Below are 22337 nucleotides of genomic sequence, written 5' to 3' on the forward strand. Positions count from 1 at the left end.
GAGAAATTCTTTTCCTGTGGTTATATTAAACTAAACTGGTGCCAACAGTTGGTGAACACTTCCTCTTTATCAGCTCCAGTTCCTGCTGCATGAAGCTCACACAACCAGATAGACGAGATTCAGCTGATACTGTGCTGCACGGCTGCTTTAAGGAGGAAAAGTAAAGATTTAGTGGGATTTAGGTTTGCTTCTCATCCACTTTTAGCTGTGCCTGTTGGCCAGTTTGACCCTTTGAGTGCAAAAGAGGCCTGAACCAGAAGTCAAATAATTCACTTTGAAAAGCTCTAACAGCAGCAAAAAGCCCAGAAAAACTGACCCCCGGTCTTTTTCTTTCATCTACTCTTCTTTCTTTCATCATCTCTTTCCTCTGTCGTATCTGCAGAGTGTTAATCTCAACTTAAACTTCAACTTTCATTAGTTGTAAGAAATGCAAAGCTCATTGTGAGGAAACACAAAAGTACCAGGAGACAGAGAAAATCCAGAAATGTCTGCAGAGCAAAGACCTTAAAAAACAAAAAACACATCCAAAGGATTGTTTACTACACTATAGTAGTCATTTCAATGCCAAGAGACTATTTGACTGTTGTATTCAATACACTTCTCAAAAAGTAATGACCAAATTGCAGAAATTGACGTGTTAGGCCTACTAAATGATTAATCAATTAATCTAATGAAACAACAGGTTTGAACTGCAGACTAGATGTGCAAATACACTGCTGATGAAGACACGGTTAGGGTTGTCAAGGTTAACCGGTTTTACAATAACCACGATTATAAATAGATATTCGTCACATTTTTCACAACCACGATTATCCGTAGAAAAGCCTCGCGAGAGGTGCAATGCAAGAAGCGTGAGCTGCGCTGAGTGGAGAGTGGAGAGAGAGTGGCTCCTTGGCCTGTGCGCGCGCTCCTGTCTAATCGGCATCACTGAATTCACTCACCGCTAAATTGAGGATGGCTGACGGGGGTGCTCCTCCGGACTTGCATCCTCCCAAAAAGCGACTCAAATCAGCAGTATGGGATCACTTTGGGTATCCAAAAGATGCTAAAGGTGAGGTTTTCGTGGATGGGCACCCCACGTGCAAAGCCTGTCGTCGCAAAGTTGCAGCAAAAGGCGCGAATACAACCAACATGATACAGCATCTTCGTGACAATCATCCATCGCTGTATGTCCAAGTCAAGGTAAAATCATCATTTCCCAATAAAAAAGTAAAGCAAACACCGCGTTAGTGCCAAGCAGTGCAGCGCTTCTAACAACTTTTTCCACAAGTTTCAAAAATAGGGGGGGCAATGACGTAGGCCTAATGCACGTGTGTAGGCAACACTACAGCAGTGATCCCCAACCACCGGTCTGCGGCCCGTACCGGGTCGCACTGAAAGAAAAAATAATTTCTGGGTTTCCGGCCCGCCGAAGTGTCCCTAATATTGTGGCCGCTGTGCGCAATGAGGTTGCCAAGATGGGACTGTCCGCCGCACGCGCGGTAACTGTCGGTTCCGAAGTCAGCGGTCCGGCTGCCGGGCCGCCCCGAGGACCCCCCGCGCCCCGAGTTTCCTCCCGGAGCCAAAACAACCGGCGGGTCGGGAGCTCCGGTTACCTCCTGCGCTCCCGTTCCCCGCCCGTCGCAGCCGGGCTGCTTTCCTGCGTCCGCAGGCGAGGGGAAGGCGGCGGGCCGTGGCGGGTGGGGAATGGGAGCGCAGGAGGGAACCGGAGCTCCCGACCCGCCGGTTGTTTTGGCTCCGGAAGCCCGTGCCCTCCTCCGAAGATGCTGTCGGCCCGGTCCCCTCAGCAGGGAGTGTGGTCCGGGAAGCCCCGCTGCCCGCTGACAGTGGTAGTGGAGGAGACAGTAACCTCCAGGACAGGGAGGCTGTCTGTCTGCCTGGACCTCCTGTCAGACTCTAGAGTTTTCCCTGGGAAATGATCCGGGTGTTTTGATTAATTGTTGTAAAATTAGTGGTGAATTGTTTATATAAACGTTTTAGTAAAAATAAATAAGACTCCCATTTATCCTTTTTTCTGTAGTTATATTGTCTAAAATTGTGGAGGATATTTAAAGCTTAAAATGAAGTGTTTTTAGAATCTTTAAATGTATTCTTTTTATGTCTTTTTGTTTTGTTTGATTTACAAAGTAAACACTACGTTATCAACCATACATTAAATTGCAACATTCCATAATACATAAAAGTCTCAAAGAGGCACTTCACGAGAACTTACTAGAATTTACTCACTTTTGTTTTAATGATGGCAGCTAAAAAAGCCTTTAAGTTCCTCAAGTTAATGACTGTTTTGTAATGCAATTTGCACTTTTATTTACTACAAAGACGTGTTGGAACAATTTATTTTATTTTATAAGAACAGTAAATGTTTAAAAGTTTAAGTATTATTAAAGAGTTTATTTAAATACAAACACTGGGTTTTTTTCTTTCATAATGTCGATAATCGTGAATAATCGTAAAATCGCAATATTTCCTTCCACAATAATCGTGGCTCAAAAAATTGAAATCGTGACAACCCTAGACACGGTATTGGGGAGGTTCTTGTGAAGACACCATGCTTCAATCTGTAATGCTTTAATAGCTGGCCACGTTTTAAAGAGACAAAAGCGCAAAACCTACATGTCCAGTGCATGCCTCCTCCAGTAGACACTTGAAAAAAAACACAGGAGAACAAAATATTAGACTAAAAGAGACATTGCCCACCTATGAATGACTAATGTTGAAATATTTGAGATTAGCAACCTGTCTTTTGAGATGCTACTAATTATTCATCATTTTTATATTTTGAATGATCAAATTTGAAATATAGCACAATAACATTTTGAATAATTTCAGAGAAGACATGAACAGAATTCTTGAATAAAGAACAACAAACCTGATTTGATTCTCAGTGGAAGACAGTTGGCCACAATCCAAGACTTTCTTTTTGAGGATTGTCCTTTCTTTACTTGTAAACTTGAGCTTGTACAGTCTGGATCTGTTTTGGAAACAGCAAACAGTTGTCTATAAAACAATTCCAAAAAACTTTTTAGTCACATTTATCTTATTTTTTTTTAACCAAACTTTTTAATACAATAATTTCGCAATGGTGGATCAAATTAAGACACAAAAATCAACATGAAATAAAACTTTCTAAGAAAGACAATACCGCCTCTGAAAGATTTTTGGTCAAGTCTACTGAGAGAGCTTCTTATCAATGACGCAGCAATGAGGAGGAGGTGTACAGACACGAAAACTGCGGTTGCTGAGCTGGTCTGGCTGGGTAAGATGATTATCTGGTACCCTGGTGGCCAACAAAGTCTTGGTGACCGAGGGTACATCTTTTCAAACTGCCACCAACTTCACTGCCAGACACCACCTAAGATAGTCTATATGGAGAAAAGAATAAACACAAAAAAATGATTAAGTGTTATTTTAACAGTCATGTGTTACCTTATTCTCATGTCTTTCATATCTAAACAAGATATGATGAACTGATTAATATTGCAGACCTGACAACATTTGACAGTGTTTCGAGTAACACCTCTTTACTATTAATAATAATGGTAATAATAATAATTTTATTCTTTACAGCACCACTCTTATGGCATCAGGTGGGAGGTTTACTAGTGTTTAGTTATCTGTTATACTAATACTGACAGTATTAATACTTTATTATCATGATAGCAAGACTCACAATGTGAGAATTTAGGTTGGTTTAAATATGATGCAAAATTCATAATTCACAATTACATATCATTTCATTGTTTAAGACATAAAAAACGTTAAAAAGCTAAAAGCAAATTCATTTTGGACATCGATTACATATGCTCCTTTCTACAAAGCTTGCATATAACAGCTTTAATTTGGTGAGTCACATCATGTACAGTGTGCAGTTTAGGATTTTCCCTGCTGACGTCTGACGTTACGGTGAGCGTATTGCGTCACTTCCTGTTGTAGCGCTGTGTTGTGTTCTGTGACTGTTGTAGCTTATCCACTCCATCTAATTTGATATTCATTAAATCTGTGTGTAGCGGTAATATTTGAATCGTAACATACACTCGTTTTCTTCACGCACCCTCTCAGTACTTAATTCTAAGTTAATCTGTTATCTCTGTCCGCTAGCCTAGCACTTAGCAGTTAGCATGGCTTCTCCCTCTTCCTCTCCTTCTCTTTCCTGCTCAGTGTGTCACATGTTTAGTTACTCCTCTGCCTCCTTTAGTGATAACGATACCTGTAATAAATGCAGTCTGTTTGTAGCTTTGGAGGCGAGGCTCTCTGAATTGGAAGCGCGGCTCCGCACCATGGAAAACACCCCGCTAGCTGTTAGCCAGGCTCCCTTAGCCGGTGCGGACCGCAATAATATAGCTGCTAGTGTAGCTTCTGCTAGCCGTCCCCTAGCAGCTCCCGAGCAGCCGGGAAGTCAGGGTAGCTGGGTGACAGTTCGTAGGAAACGTAGTCCTAAACTCAAGCCCGCTGTCCCGGCACACCACAAACCGCTTCACGTTTCTAATCGTTTTTCCCCACTCAATGACACACCCGCTGAGAAACCAACTCTGATCATTGGCAGCTCCGTAGTCAGAAACGTGAAGCTAGCGACACCAGCGACCGTAGTAAAATGCCTCCCAGGAGCCAGAGCGGGCGACATAGAAGCAAATTTGAAACTGCTAGCTAAAGATAATCGTAAATACAGTAAGATTGTTATTCATGTCGGCGGTAATGACACCCGGTTACGCCAATCGGAGGTCACCAAAGTTAGTGTGGCATCGGTGTGTAACTTTGCCAAAACCATGTCGGACTCCGTAGTTTTCTCTGGACCCCTGCCTGATCTGACAAGCGATGATATGTTTAGCCGTATGGCATCGTTTCGCCGCTGGTCGTCTACGTGGTGTACTGCAAACGACGTTGGCTTTATAGACAATTGGAGCTCTTTCTGGGGAAAACCTGGTCTGATTAGGAGAGACGGCATCCATCCCACTTTGGCTGGTGCAGCTCTCATTTCTAGAAACATGGCTGATTTTATTAGAACTCCTAAAGCATGACAACCCAGAGTTCAGACCAGGATGCAGAGTTGTAGTCTTCCACACCTCTCTGCAGTTTCCTCTCAGCTGTCACCCTCCAGTAAATCACTTAGCTTTATTGAGACTGTGTCTGTCCCCCGACCACCAAAATTCAATAAATTAAGCAAATCAAAAATAAACAAAAGACATAGTAACCATAAAAATCTAATTAAAATTAATACCACTATTTCAACTGAGCGAAGAAACAGGACAATTAAATGTGGTCTGTTAAATATTAGATCTCTCTCGTCTAAATCTCTGTTAGTAAATGATTTGATAACTGATAACCAGATTGATTTGTTCTGTTTGACTGAAACCTGGTTGCAGCAGGAAGAATATGTTAGTCTAAATGAATCAACTCCTACTAGTCATACTAACTGTCATGTTCCTCGAATCATGGGCCGAGGAGGAGGAGTGGCAGCAATTTACCTCTCTAGCTTAAAAATGAACCAGAGACCTAAACCTAGTTACAGTTCATTTGAAAATCTTACTCTCAGTCTCTCTCATCCAGATTTAAAAGCTCAGAAACCAGTTTTATTTGTTGTTGTATATCGTCCTCCTGCTCCTTACTCTGAGTTTTTATCTCAATTCTCAGACTTTTTATCTGATTTAGTGCTCAGCTCAGATAAAGTCATTATTGTGGGTGACTTCAACATTCATGTTGACGTGGACAGTGACAGCCTTACGACTGCTTTTAATTCAATATTAGACTCAATTGGGTTTTCTCAACATGTAAATAAACCAACTCATAGTTTTAATCATACCCTTGACCTTGTTCTGACTTATGGCATAGAAATCAAACAGTTAACAGTATTTCCCCAGAACCCTCTTCTTTCTGACCATTTTATGATAACATTTCAATTTACAACAATAGATTGTATAGGAGTTATTAAATATCATTACAGTAGATGTCTGTCTCACAATTCGGTGACTAAATTTAAGGAAATAATACCCTCTCTATTTAGTCCAGCACCACTTACTGATATAATGGAAGGGAAATATTATAATTTTACCCCCACAGAAGTGGATTATATTGTTAATAATGCTGCAGCCTCACTGCGTACAACACTTGATAGTGTTGCACCTGTAAAAAAGAAAGTTCTATCTCAGAGAGGACCTGCTCCTTGGTATAATTCCCAGCTGCGGACTTTAAAGCAGGCGTCCCGAAAGCTGGAAAGGAAGTGGTATTCCACTAATTTAGAGGAAGTTTATGTAGCTTGGAAAAATAGTCTAGTAATTTATAAAAAAGCTCTTCGTAATGCCAGGACAACATATTATTCATCTTTAATAGAGGAAAACAAGAACAACCCCAGGTTTCTCTTCAGCACTGCAGCCAGGCTGACAAAGAGTCAGAGCTCTGTTGAACCTTGTATTCCTTTAGCTTTGAGCAGTAACAACTTCATGAGCTTCTTTACAAATAAAATTATTACGATTAGAGAAAAAATTACTCTGGCCCTTCCTGCAAATGTCACAGATGTATCATCGAGTACAGATACTTTAGAATTGGCTGTAAGACCAGATGGATATTTAAAATTTTTCACCCCCATACATCTCTCTGAACTCATTTCAATAGTTTCTACATCCAAACCATCAACATGTCTTTTAGATCCTATCCCAACTAGACTGTTCAAGGAGGCTTTACCTTTAATTAATTCCTCAATGTTAGATCTGATTAATCTCTCTCTAGTAACAGGTTATGTACCACAGGCTTTTAAGGTTGCTGTAATCAAACCTTTACTTAAAAAGCCCACTCTAGATCCAGATGTTTTAGCCAACTATAGACCAATTTCCAACCTCCCATTTCTCTCCAAAATTCTGGAAAGAACAGTTGCAAATCAATTATGTGAACATTTACAAAGGAATAGCTTGTTTGAAGAGTTTCAGTCAGGCTTCAGAGTGCATCATAGCACAGAAACAGCTCTGGTGAAAGTTACTAATGACCTTCTCATAGCATCAGATAATGGACTGGTCTCTATACTTATTTTATTGGACCTTAGTGCAGCATTCGATACAATCGACCACAAACTTTTATTACAGCGACTAGAACATTCTATTGGCATTAAAGGGACAGCACTGGACTGGTTTAAATCCTACTTATCAGACAGGTTCCAGTTTGTGCAGGTCAACAATGACTCTTCTGAGCATACTAGGGTTAATCATGGAGTTCCTCAGGGTTCTGTCTTAGGACCAATACTGTTCACATTATACATGCTTCCCTTAGGCAACATTATTAGGAAGCACTGTATTAATTTCCATTGTTATGCTGACGACACTCAATTGTATTTATCTATGAAGCCAAATGAAACTAATCAGCTAGCTAGACTGCAAGATTGTCTTAAGGACATAAAGACCTGGATGACCTATAATTTCTTATTATTAAATTCAGACAAGACTGAAGTCATTGTATTTGGCCCCAAACATCTTAGAGAATTGCTTTCAAAGCATATAGTTACTCTGGATGGCATTACATTGGCCTCCAGTACTACTGTGAGGAACCTCGGTGTTATCTTTGACCAGGACATGTCCTTTAACTCGCATATAAAACAAATCTGTAGGACTTCCTTTTTCCACCTGAGAAATATTGTGAAAATCAGGAACATCCTGTCTCAGAGTGATGCAGAAAAACTAGTCCATGCATTTGTTACTTCTAGGCTTGACTACTGTAATTCCTTATTATCAGGTTGTCCCAATAGCTCTCTGAAATATCTACAGCTGATCCAAAATGCTGCAGCCAGAGTACTGACGGGAGTTAGCAAGAGAGATCATATTTCTCCTATATTGGTTTCTCTTCATTGGCTTCCTGTTAAATCTAGAATAGAATTCAAAATCCTTCTTCTGACATATAAAGCTCTTAACAACCAATCTCCATCATATCTTAAAGACCTGATAGTACCATATTATCCTAGCAGAACTCTTCGCTCTCAGACTGCAGGCTTACTTGTTGTTCCTAGAATCTCTAAAAGTAGAATGGGAGGCAGAGCCTTCAGTTATCAGGCACCTCTCCTGTGGAACCAGCTCCCAGTTTGGGTTCTGGAGGCAGACACCCTCTCTATTTTTAAGACCAGGCTTAAAACCTTCCTTTTCGACAAAGCTTATAGTTAGGGCTGACTGGGGGACCCTGACGGGGTATGCTGGTGTTTTCATTTGCACAACTGACTTCCCCTCTTGACGTCCCTTTAGTTTGCCCCTAGTTATGCTGCTATAGGCCTAGACTGCTGGGGAACCTCTCTTGATGCACTGAGCCCTTCTCTAACTACCTATGTATTTACTATATATACCATTATTGCGTTACATTCACTCTGTTTCTTTCTGTGTCCTTTCTCCGAGTGTCCCTGGTCCCAGAGCTGGATGCTGGATGCTTCAGATGTGTGGCTGTGTTTTATGGTCCTTGTGTCCCACCTCCCCACCTCTCTATCTCTACCCCTCTATCTGTATCCCTCTATCTCTACCTCTATCCCTCTATCTCTACCTTTCTACCTCTTCTGTCTCTCTCAACCCGCCCGGCCAGCAGCAGATGGGTCCCCCCACATTAGAGCCGGGTTCTGCTCAAGGTTTTTTTCCCTGTTAAAAGGGTGTTTTCCTTGCCACTGTCGCCTTTTGGCTTGCTCTGGGGGTCAGGCATATGGGTTCTGTAAAGCGTCTCGAGACAATTTGACTGTAATTGGCGCTATATAAAATTGTGTGAATATAAAATTGAATTGAATTGAATTGAAATTTAGTGAGGCAAAGAGCTGCACCAGCACGGGAGAAGATAGTTTTTCTACTGTGTGACTGACTGCAATTGAACTCTTTTTGCAGTGACGTTATAGATCAAACTCTTGTGCTTCTCTAGTCCTTGGCGACTCAGCATGCACAGACTTAGAAAATCCAGCCCGTTGGAAATCCGCGAGACAATAACGACAGTCATGTGTACTTTCAGAGCATCAATTTTTACCAGCATACTTAGATTTAGAAATGAGTACAGGCTACGCAAAATGCAGGTCGGTAGGTCTGCTAACGTTTGGCTACCTGCCTGCAAGTGCTGTGCTTCACTTGCAGGCAGGTAGCCGAACGTTAGCAGCCGCCCTCCTGCACAGCCCGTTAAAATAAACGGTTAGCTTAAAAACTGCGAAATTAGCAGCGCGCGCTGTTCGAGCAGCTAACAGATGGCGGGGCTGGTGCAGGAACAGGGGAAGACATGTTACAGATTAACACTACACTAGTGTTCGCTTCAGGCTGTTTAGACCGAGTCAAAGCACCTTTATTCGGATTCGCTCATGTTGAGTTGGTGCTAACTTTTTAACGTCTGCTCTTTCAACACGCGCGCGCCGGCACACAAACACAGACTAACATGCCAACGGTCTCGGAGAGTCGGAGTTGTTGGCTGGCTTCTTTGAACAATTCTCATTCCAAAAATAAGTTTACATTGATAAACAGAAGATGTACACTTACCGAAATCAACGTTAGAGCCAACCTTCCGTGAGAGCCCTGGGTCTGCGTGAACGGCTTTGACCGCTTACTTCCGGTCAATGAGCGCTAACCGGAAATGGACATGCGCACAGGGGCGCACAGCTCTGAAACTTAAGTCTCATACCACAAACCATGTTGTGTACTCAGAAAAACCAAGTACATATAATTAAATGAAACAAGTATGTGGATAAAAAGTGGAGAAAACTCGGTGTAAGAAAGTAAACTTACTTAAATAGGATAAATTAGGTTAAATGCACTATTCCATCTTTAGTCAGGCCATGTTTACATTTACAGTGTAGGACAATGGCAGAAACTGCAGCTGAAACTGATAATCTCAACCGAAGCTGTCTCTCCCAGGAACTTGAAAAGAAAAAAAACAATAACAGTCTTCATTTAGCTTCAATAACCTCTTACAAGAACATTTAAATTTCTTTTGAGGTAACAGAAGATATCAGGGATATCACCCCTAAAACGAATGTTATTGCTTTTCATATGTGTCCATCACAGTTGTATTTTTATGAAATTAAAAATATCATACAGCAGAGCATTAGGTTGGTAAAATCTCTTAATAATCAGTTGCCCTCACAGTGTTTTGTCTTATTTAAACAGTAAAGAACTACATTTGTATTTTTGTTTCCACAGCATTTTGAAAAACAAAAAAGAAAAATTTGCCATTTTGAATATACACTCACCTGCCACTTCATTAAGTTACACCTGTTTAGCTGCTTGTGAACACAAATAGCTAATCAGCCAATCACATGGCTGCAACTCAGTGCATTTATTCATGTAGACCTGGTCAAGACAACTTGCTGAAGTTCAAAGAAAGGGGATTTAAATGACTTTGAACGTGGAATGATTGTTGGTGCCAGACAGGCTGGTCTGAGTATTTCAGAAACTGCTGATCTACTGGGATTTTCATGCACAACCATCTCCAGGGTTAACACAGAATGGTCAGAAAAAGAGAAAATATCCAGCGAGTGGCAGTTGTGTGGACCAAAATGCCTTGTTGATGTGAGAAGTCAGAGGAGAATGGGCAGACTGGTTGGAGATGATAGAAAGGCAACAGGAACTCAAATAACCACTGGATACAACCAAGGAATGCAGAATAGCATCTCTGAACGCACAACACAACCAACCTGGAAAAGATGGACTACAGCAGCAGAAGACCACACCAGGTGCCTCTCCTGTCAGCTAAGGACAGGAAACTGAGGCTACAATTCACACAGACTCACCAAAACTGGACAATAGAAGATCAGAAAAACATTGCCTGGTCTGATGAGTCTCCATTTCAGCTGCTACATTCAGATGGTCAGAATTTGGCGTAAACAACATGAAAACATGGATCCATCCTGTCTTGTATCAACGGTGCAGGCTGGTTGTGTGGAGAATATTTTCTTGGAACACTTTGGGCCCCTTAGTACCAATTGAGCATAATTTAAACACCACAGCCTTTCTGTGAGTATTATTGCTAACCATGTCCATCCCTTTATGACCACAGTGGACCATCTTTCTGCTGCTACTTCCAGCAGAATAATGCTCTATGTCACAAAGCTCAAATCATCTCAAACTGGGTTCTTGAACATGACAATGAGTTCATTGTACTCCCAACAACCTCCACAGTCATCAGATCCCAATCCAGTAGAATTTTTGGGACGTGGTGGAACGGGAGATTGGCATCATGGATTAAATCTGCTGCAACTGCATGATCCTATCATGTCAATATGGACCAAAATCTCTGAGGAATGTTTCCAATGCCTTGTTGAAAGTGTGCCATGAAGAATTAAAGCAGTTTTGAATGGAAAAGGGGGTACAGCTTTTTACTAGCAAGGTGTACCTAATTAGGAAGAAAGTAGAAAGTTGTGTCAGTCAAGTTTTCTTACCTCATAACTACTTGTGAGTGATGACGATTGACTACAGCTGCTGACTCCTGAGCCAATGTAAATAGGGCCAATTTGATAGATTTGTTACACTCAGCCACAAACATTAAAGTAGGAAAGTCTGAGGAGCTCAGCAAAGATCTGAAAAAGCAAATCATTGACTTGAACACATCTTGAAAGTTACTTGTAGCCATGTTAAAGCAGCTTCTCATCCTAAAATCATCTGTTTCCAGGATAAAGTTCATGGTCCAGTTGTGTTACTGCTACGATCAGGAAGAAAACACAAACTATTACCTGTTGCTGAGAGAAAACTGGTCAGGATGGTCAAGAGTCAGCCAAGAATCAGCTATAAGCAGGTGTGAATGAATGATAAGCTGCTGGAACACAGCTGTCAGTGTCCACAGTGTTTTACATCAACATGAGCTGAGAGGCTCCATGAAGAAAGAAGCTCTTCCTCTAGAAGCAGAACCTTAAAGCTCCACTCAAGTTTGCTGCTGATCACATGGACAAAGAAAAGGCCATCCGCAGGAAAGTTCTGTGGTCACATGCAACGAAAACTGAGCAGAAATATGTTTGGAGGAGAGAAGGTGAGGCCTTTAACCCCAAGAACACCAAACCTACCACCAAACACGGTAGTGGCAGTAATATGCTCTGTGGAATTGGAACTTCACATAAAGTAAATGGAGTAATGAAGAAGGAGGATAACTTCCACATTCGTCAGGAAAACCTAAAATCATCAGCAAAAGGTTGATCTTGGATACAGTCGGATGTTTTAACAAGACAATGACCCCAAATACACATCAAAAATGGTAAAGAAATGTTTAAATCAGGCTAGAATGAAGGTTTCTGACTGGTCTCCACAAAGTCCTGACATAAACCCCATCAAGAAACTGGACTGTGAAGAAGACACAAGGAAGAAAGACAGCAAATTCAGTTGAACTGCACTAATTCTGCCAACAGGATTGGTGTTTGTGCAGCACACATTTCACTGCACAGCTGATGGTAAAATCACAGCTCTCTCAACACTTTTCCTCTCCCAGTCGTATTATATCCTGAACTAAACATGCAGCAAGTAGTAACTATACAGAATCTTTGTCACCTTTTTTAGCCTTAATCGAAGAAAACATTTTTTATGATCAGTACTTTTATTAGACTTTCTTCGTGCAATCCAACAAATGTACTTCTAAATATACAAAAGCACAAAAAAGCTTTACTGCTTTTAACCTGAATGTTATGTGGAGACAGATTAGAGGTCATGTATTTCTTGTTTTCTGGGAAGAATTGGATGGAAGGGGCTTTTATTATGACCAAACGTAAAATATATCAGGTTTTACTACTTTCTAATGTAACCCTAAACCCAGACTCAGTGAAAGCCTCACTCTTTTCACTTAGCTGTCTTGTATTTGCTGAATGAAACTGTGACTGACTCAGAGACTAGAATCCTTCTCTGAAATAACAGAGCAGACAGTTTATTGTTCAGGAGCTCAGTAGCAACTGTTCACAGAGGAGACATATGAAACACAGTGAATCTGCTGTTTGAGGATAATTGAAACTGCAAAACCTTCCATCAAAACATGTCAGCTTTTACAGTCCAACACCTGTACTTGTTAAAATCCTCAAATGGAAAAGCTGAGACAAAAAGTCACACAGTAAATGTTGAACTGTGGTGTCTTATCTTTTTTTCGGCTACTTTAAAAGACCACGCTTTGTGATAGATGACTTACATGCGAAAATGTTTTATGTTACAGTTTTTGATTCCACTGTTGTGTGTTTGTTCATCCTTATGACTAATCTGTTAAGTGCTCCTCATTTTGTTAGTTGTATGTCCAGACACCAAAGAAATGGTGGTCATTCGTTAGGACCCTCAAGAAGAGGGCCGATGTCTCCAAAGAGGCCAGCAGAGTCTTTGAATACCACATTTCAAGGCATAACTAACATTTATTTTTATTGTAACTTAGCTGTATCATCTGTTTTATGTGTTTTCTCTCCAGCTGGCCATGCTGAAAACAATGCGTGGTCTTTTTTCAAGTTTTCAGTTTTTTGAGGACAGATATATGTGTCTGGCATTGGAAATGTTAGCAGGTTTCCACATGAGCTGCTCAAGGGAAAATGTAGCAAATGGCTAACAACAGCCAAGTGGGTTTGACCATTTTATCAGTAGTTAATGATAACAAAACCTATCCTTCAAAATATTCCGCTCACATTCACATGTATTTATGCAAATATTAAAGCACATAACATCATGCTGGAGAATCCCAAAGATCAATCCTTTAGTGTCAATCTAATTAACTTTAGCTCAGTCGGAATCATAATTCATGTGTATTTATTTTAGTCATTTGCTTTCTTAAGTAGTTACATGAAAAACAAGAAAAGCATTTAGACAGTGCAGTGCTCTGCCAAAGCAAGTCATTCCCTACAATGGCATTGTCAGAAATGCAGTATTTTTTTGAGAAATGCAGCATTTGTTTATTAGTTGTTGAGCACAGGCATGTGTTATGCATGTGTACGTTATGTATGGATACGAAATCGCTAGAACTAAATATGTAGTGGGTGGCGGGAATTGATGGGACTCGGAAACACCCCCACAATTTCATTTAATCGTTCCTTGTGTCATTTCGGACAGAAAAGTCCCAGTAAGTCTGCGGCGATCCATCTGTAGTAGGATGTCAGGAAATTATTTCTGTAAAACAAAGACTGTATTTTCGCTGTTAGTTCGCACCACAAAATTTCCCAACACAAAATCAAAACTCAGTGAGGCTTTAAAGTCTTTCTAATTGTTTACTTGCAGCAAGGAGTACAGGCAATGGGTTACACCTGCACTGAGGCAGTCTCAGTGTCTTCATGAATACATATACAAGAAATGTCCCTCCCCAGTGGCTCCCCCCCGTTACACTCTCTCATTTTGATCGCCAGGGAAGCGCCATCTCAGTCATCTTCACTTTCACTCCAAGGTCCTCTTTATCTCTGGATTGCTCGCTCAGCCGGATACATCTCAAACAATTCACTCTTTAGTCAGTATAAAGGTGACAACAACAATTATCACACAGTTCAACAGATTCAGACTGAAATAAAATTTCATGTTAATAAAGCATAAATGTATTAATATATAAATGTGTCTGCATATTTCCTAACATAGGATCGCACTTGTGATAGTTACAGTGATGCCATGCCAGTATCTCGCAATGATACAGAAATCTTTAACAAATCCGTGGATCCAGACTATAAGCTGCATCACTGCCAAAATCTAGTCACTTGGTTCTTGTGTCATTTCTGACCTTCCCTGAAAATTTCATCCAAATCCCTTAGTCCGTTTTGGAGTAATGTTGCAAACAGACAGACAGACAGACAGACAGACAGACAAACCAACACTGATCATTGCATAAATCTTCTGCGTTCCTTGGCAGAGTAATTCTTAAAAGGTAAAACTGTGCACAGTCATTCTACTTATTCACTCCTGTCTTACACCCTCATATCTCCTGATGTTTTTCTGGATTTTACCGTGTCCAAGGCACCAGATATGTGGTTCTTTCAACCATGCACTTCAGCAACGTCACTTATGTATATCATCTAATATACTTCAGTTTAAGTGTACAACTTAATGTGCAAAACCAAAACAGAAGCTTGTATCTTTTTGGATGATTTTTGAGCACGTCTTCTCTCTGCAGAGTTGGAATTGTACGTAATTCCTGCAATTCTTGTCAAAAATGAAAAGCAGCATTATTTTTTTCTGCCTTTTCAGACACCTGAATGCTTGTTTGATCTACTATGGTTATTAACGGTCCTTCTTTTTATTCTGCATTGTTAAATTGTGATTTATCTTGAACCGATGCCACTAACACATCTTCAAAAAATGCACTTTTGTCGTTTTGTGATGAAAACTAGTGTAATGCATTTCTTGGTATTATAATGTGCCTTACATTCGAGCATTTCTGGTTACATGATTGCTAATGTTTGGTGGGATCTGAATTGTTTCTGCTGCTACTTTCTTTGCCTTGCCTGGTTGTAATATATTATCATGTGTTCATGTTGTTGGAGCTTTTAGCTTTCAGTCCAGAGTTTCAGTCTGTTAAGTGGATGAGGAAGCACCTGCTGTGGTGAGGATTGTTTCCTGTGTGTTGCATAAATAATAACCAGTCAGGATGTTGACAACCACAAGTCCAAGATGTGAACATGAATTCATCTTTTAAAAGTGTTGCTGCCAGCATGAAGGTGAACTCTGTTAGTGTCTTAACACAGAAGAGCTTCTAAAGTTATATGTAACTAATAGTACTTTATTAAAGAAGCACCGGATCCTTCATTTGTGATCATTAACTCATATTTAAAACACTTAACCAAATGATGAAGTCAAATCATATATATCACATATATAGCTTTAATTCTTCATGACATACTTTCAATAAGATTTTGGAAACATTCCTCAGAGATTTTGGTCCATATTGACATGATAGGATCATGCAGTTTTGCAGATTTAATCTATGATGTGAATCTCCCATTCCACCACGTCCCATATATATATATATATATATATATATATATATATATATATATATATATATATATATATATATATATATATATATATATATATATATATATATATATATATATATATATATATATATATACTTTTCGTACATGTAATTATGAATATGTCCTACATTTTAGTTCAAATGTGACCAATAGAAACATTAATTATTACTGCATCACCTTCCTGAGGTTTTTGTCACAGGATTTATCACTGTGGTTGCCATAGTTTCCACTGTGGTTCAACTCATGACAAAAACTTCCTCCTGTTGACACTTGCTGCTACTTTTACAATAAAGTGTTTTGTTCATTATTAGTTTCATATTTTTGATATTTCTATGGTAACATTGAAAAAGAGCAATTTTCAGTTTCTGAGGCTATTTCCTGATGATCGTCTCTTTTTCTAGAGATTCAGTGACAGGTTTTTGTGCTGCCATATATCACTGTGGGTTCCACTGTCCACAGTAGCACACAGCCGTACAAAAACCTTTACATGATGTTCACTGATTGTTGTGGTTTCTAGTACTGAAAGTAGTTTGTGTTTTCTCCATTTAATATTTAATTTGACCCCCTGTAACTTAATTATTCTGTCACAGTTTGATCATTGTTAGATGATGCAGTCTGTTGGTTAGAAATGTCTCAGCAGCTAATTTGTGGATTAAAATTAAATTTTGCACCAACATTCATGGTCACCAGAGGAAGAATCCTCACGGCTGGACATTTCTACTAGTGCATGGTGACATTTTTACTTCTGGTCAAATTATTCTTTCAATAAATACAAGTTCATTTACTCTATTAACTCAGACATACAAAACAAAGAAAAATATACATACTTTGACATTTCCACCTTGATGCTTTAGTTCCTGAGTGCAGTCTGGTTGGAGTTTTTTTTTCTGCTTTCTCCTCAAAAAACTTTCTACCTTCATTAAAGTCATGTGAACATAACACATCTCCAGAAGCTGCTGTCTTCTTCTCTTTGAGTTATTGAAGGTTTCTGCTGATTCTCACTGATACAATCCTCTCTGCTGTCTCTCTGGTCTTACTGGATCTGTCTTTCTTGAACATTTTGACGAGGTAACCAACTGTGCATGATAGAATGTTGATTTTTTTTCCTGATAAATAGGTGGCCTCCTTAAAGATGCTTCACATGTTTTGGGGCTTTATTTGTTTTCTGTGATTTTAACAAAAAAACTCAGAGGAAATTTATACCGAATGTTTTGACCCCTGCTAAGTTCAGACAGTTGCATGAAGCTACGTTGTTTTCTCAAGTGACAGTCTAATATTTCTTTTAGTCGAAAATGTGGGTTTAGAGTTGAGCAAAATGTGTTTTTCCATTGATCAAATATATATTTATGCAACATTTTATGAAATACCTGAATGAATCTAATTGAAATTAACTGACAGTTTTACTTTCCCCAGACTTCTTGGACCTGCTACACATGTACAACAACGTTAGTGTTTTAGTGTTTAAATGCTAATGTTAGCATTTATTTCAAAGCTCCACTGTACATACGTACAACTCCTCCTATCCCTAAGACTTGCTGCAAACTCTTTTACCTCATGCATATTTACATGATCCTTACTTTATCGTATTTTTGAACTCATCTTGCCTGCAGCCTTGTTGTCAATCTTTATCATCTCTGGTTTTCATACGAAAGTTTTGTTGCACGCACGTCTCAGCATCCTGTTTTCTGTCGCAGCATCACATATCTTCCCAGTGGAAGGAGGTTTTTGTCACAGGATGTATCACTGTGGCCGCTACTCTGCACAGTGATTCAACCTTGTACAAAAACTCCACCCTGCACACTGTGCACATGCCTTAAAGTTTAGTTTTTAGTTCACCTTTTAGGCCACAGACATGTCGGAGAATTTTGAAATACTAAAAACCTCCGTGTCTCATTACTGGACCACAGTAAAATTATAAAAATTCCAGCAGAATCATAATATACTGTTGTAATTAGTGGATATAAAATGTCAATTTTTTACTTCCTCCCAATTACAAGAGACAATTAATACAATTAACAGCAATAATACAGTGAATCATTGGCACTGATGTTACTAAACATGTTCTAATATTTGCGTTTGTGTCAGTTTGATGCAGCATAAATGAAGCATTCTGCATCCTATTGGACTCATAGCAGTACTAGACATCTTCACTGAATGCAGGTTGTGTTTTAACACCACATACAGTCTGGTTCTGGTGCAGGGACATCATTAATGGAGAGGGTTGTTGTGTTTTCCAGCAACTTTATTCCATTCATTGTAAATTTTTGACTCAAATTTTGCATATATTCCTAAAAATGGCTTCATTATAGAAGCAATAAAACCATAAATGCTTCTATTTATGTGCTCAGTTCAGCATAAAACTGCAACATGGACAAAACATATTGACATGATTTATTTGTGATAAAGAATTGACATGCAAAAAGTTGGTTAAAGCTTGGTTTGGTTAAAGGTGGTGCTTCATTGCCTTATTGACAACAACAGAATATTATATATTTTTTGTGTTGGTTTAATGAAGGCTCAGAATCCAGTATGTCCCACATACACTGTAGTTACAGCTTTTATTTACAGTACAAACAGCCTCTGTTGCCATTCTCTTCTTTGCATTTGCAAAAGGAACATTTTTCCTGTTCTTTAATGAATTAAAGATTAAATAAAACACCTTGTGGGATTGTAATAACCAAGGTTTGTACCATTTTTAAATGAAATTACATGGATTAATGGTAAGTTTATCAAGTGTTTTGTGTGCTTGTGCTTTTTTGCAGTTACAGTGAACACATAAAGTTGTATTTGCGAGGTTTTGAAGTTATGCTCCAGAGTTTTCCTGCATTTCACACAGCCCAAAGTTTACATGATCAGTGGCTACTAAAATTATGAAGGAAATTTTTTTGGTGTCATGTTTTGCATATTTTAAGGATTAAAACCGATTTAAAAAATAATAAAATACAGCACAAGTACTATTTATCCCTCCACCAACTGTCATGTTTCTTTATTTTCTAATAGATCTGAGAGGTTTTGTGAAATATTCTCTTTTTTATAAGGTGCAGACACTGTGGGGATGTGGCAAAGGTTTTTGTATTGCTGTGTAACACTGTGGCTGCCACCCCACACAGTGACTCACACTGTGACAAAAACCTGTGAGGGAAGTAGAGCACGGTTTGTGTTCAGCAGGAATATTTAGACGTTTATATTTGTATTCTTCCTACTGGATTGTTGTTGAACTCACACCTGTGGAAAGTTTGGTGATTCTTTTATTTATTTTACTAATAACTAACTTCTATGCTCACGAAACTGTCACTTTTAAACTTGTATTCTAACACAAACCTTAAAGTCAGAAATTCTATTTTCAACCTTTAAACATGTTTGTTTTTCCTCAGCACATTTTCGTTCAGCAGAGAAAAGTTTTACTGACTTATTTTTCTGTGTTTCTCAGTGGAATGAGGTTTTTGTATTGGGACGTATCACTGTGGCCGCCGTAGTACACCGTGGTTCAACCTCATACAAAAACATCAGCCTGCACACTGGAGGTTATGATGCACAAATGCAGCAATTTTAGCTTGTAAACCTGCTCAAATGAGCCTGTGGAAGGAATCAGCAGTTCAATGATTATTGCTTATTAAATAATAATCTCACTCCTGAAAGAGGCTTCACAGGTACGATCATAGGAAACAAAAACAGAAAAAGTTTCAGGTCATTGTGCAGTAAAACCTTAATTTGCTCTAAATAAAAAAAAAAAAACTGCAGAGTAAAACAAGGTCAACTGGAATATGTGAGCTGCATATAGGAGCCTCAAATTTAACCACTTAAAATACATTGACGGTAAATATATTAGCGAAAAAAGAAACAGATGTTATGTTTTATCCTTGATGTTTTTAGTTTACAATTAAAAGAAAGGGCAAATTTTCATCAAATGTATTCTGTTGAATATAATGTTTCTTTGTGCATTTGGATAAATTACCTTTTTTGTTGCTTTTCCTTCAGACTTTGTGCTTCAGTTCAGGATCAGTTTTTGTATTGCTATTTATCATAGTGGTCCCAGTTGTACACTGTGGCACACCCTCATACAAAAACCTGAGCCTGAAATACTGCATCACTGTTTTATTTAGTCCTGCAGGCAGTCAGCAGACGCTGCCAGGAAACTGTATCTATTTGTTCTTAGTTTGAGTTTAATTTCAACTTTTGGATTCCAATTATTCCTAATTCTAAATCACATTTAAAACTAATTAGATTGTTAATCAACAGACAGAAAGATACGACTTCTTTCTTTCCATTATGCAACTATCAAACCAAAATATTTTTATTATAAGGAAGAAACCACAAAAACACTTGTAAGGCAGAATAATACAAAAGAAGTTGGAAAAATTGTTGGGTTGGGATAAAATGAAAAAAAGAATTATTGGCTCTTCTTTGACATTTTTGAAGGCACTTTTCAAAAACTACTTTTCAGATTATTTTTAATGGATGTATAAATAAAATTACTCCGAAGTTCACATAATAATATGTTTTTTTTTCAGATTAAGTTACATAATGCAAAGAATGTTGTATAACTGTGTATGTTTGTTTGTTGCATGGGTTTCAACAACACAAAATATCTCGGATGGAAAGGTTAAAATTAAAAGTCAGACTGTGAAATAAATAGATATGTGCAATTTATGACATTAACAATTTAAGTCTGACAGTCAGAACTTGTCTAGATTGATTTTCATTTCCATTTATAGGGGTTTGCTCGTGTTTTGTCCTGTGACAGTGAGGAGGTTTTTGTCACAGGATGTATCGCTGTGGTTGTTATAGTGCACTGTGATACAACTCTGCACAAAAACTCCTCCCTGCACTCAGACTAACAAGCTGCACACATGTCTTTACCTTAAACCTCAGTGTTTGTGTAGTTTAGTAATCTAGAGATTGTGTCATGTGAAAGGGAGTAAAAATATTTGCTGGTAACTGCTTTTTTTTTAATGTTTATTTATTTAGGAATAACAATAATGTTGTATATATTAGAGAAAAAAACAAGAGTAGGTAATAATAAATGTTTCAAAAAGCGCTGTGCAATGGAGAGATGACACTGACCTTGTTTGAATTAAAGATAAAAGATTTTGTGTTCATATTTTTTCATGCACAGTAATAGAATAGAATAGAAGAATAGAATAGAATAGCCACTTTATTGTCAGCCAGAACATACACTAGTTGGTGCGCATTATGACTGAAATTCTGGTGCAACAAGCTCACCATCAGACTGATAGATACAAAAACAAACAAATTTTTTCTAAAAAACTATTTCAATATATACATGTAAACAAACTATACAAATATATAAATATGTATATATAAATATATATACACACACATAAACATATAAATGTATATATATATATATATATATATACACACACACCTGTAAACATACACATCCGCACATATTTATTTTTACAGTGAAGATGTAGCAATAGAGCTTCCAATAGATATACCAGTAATAAAACCACCCATTCAGTCTTTTATTTTGTATATAAAGTACCTAATATATAATATTTTTATTTGGTTTAACTGTATTTTATTAAAGGCGAATCTGTAGATGTCCATAGTGTTTACACAGCTTCAATTTATGGCATAAAAACCTTTTTTAGCACATAATCTTACATTTTTTAGGGTTTGTTAGATGCTATATGTTGCAGTCTGTCTGTGTATTACTAAAGGTCTGTGTCTTGCATATGTACATGTTGTATTTATAATTAAAAAGATGTTGTTTGACTCGAGAGGTTTTTGTAACTGTGTGAATCACTGTGGCTGTAGCCGCTATAGACACAGTGAAACATCACAGTACAAAAACCCACAGCAGAGTTAGGATCCTTCCCTTAAACAGCAGCCATTCATCTCCTCAGTGAAGAAAAAATAAGGTACTGTAGAAACAGTCTTTAACTTTTTTTCATGTTTTCACATATTTGTTTTTAAAAATATGCAACATATTGAAAAGTCTTTTAGTAACTTGACTGATAATGATTCATATTTGTGTGCTTCCTTGTGGTTTTGTTTGTCAGGTTTAGTTAAAAGCTACATCATATACTGAATTTTTTGACATCCATCGTTTAACTCTGTATTAAAATCATGAACCAACATTAACTTTAGTGACTGCAAAAGTTACAAAAGAAAGATTTAATTTATTTTGAATTAATTTTACATAATTGGAAATTAAGAGTTTAATAGTATTTAAGAGTTTTTGTTTTACAATTAGCAAGAAAATTCTGATGAGATGAATTTTACAACATTGCTGCTTTTTTACGGTGTTTAACTCCATCTATCAGAGGCCACATGAACCAAAACCTCACTGCACTATTATCTGACAAAAAGATGAATTTAAAAAACAAAAAACAGGGGGAAGTTCCCTGTAGTTAAAAAAGTATTTATTTAATAAAGAGGATTTGATTACATTTCTTAAAACCTCTGATGAAGCTGACGG

General features: G+C 38.2%; 1 long non-coding RNA gene across 1 annotated transcript; it reads right to left on the reverse strand.

The window, feature by feature from the left end:
* Nucleotides 1-1701: 1701 nt before the first annotated feature.
* On the reverse strand, nucleotides 1702-9695 carry LOC111585985 (uncharacterized). Its single transcript, XR_002747915.2, has 3 exons — nucleotides 9465-9695; nucleotides 2870-2971; nucleotides 1702-2643 (listed from the first exon to the last, which is right to left on the reverse strand). It is a non-coding gene; the product is annotated as an uncharacterized LOC111585985 (long non-coding RNA).
* Nucleotides 9696-22337: the final 12642 nt, after the last annotated feature.

The sequence above is a fragment of the Amphiprion ocellaris genome, chromosome 19, assembly GCF_022539595.1.
Source record: "Amphiprion ocellaris isolate individual 3 ecotype Okinawa chromosome 19, ASM2253959v1, whole genome shotgun sequence".
Taxonomy (NCBI): Eukaryota; Metazoa; Chordata; class Actinopteri; family Pomacentridae; genus Amphiprion; species Amphiprion ocellaris.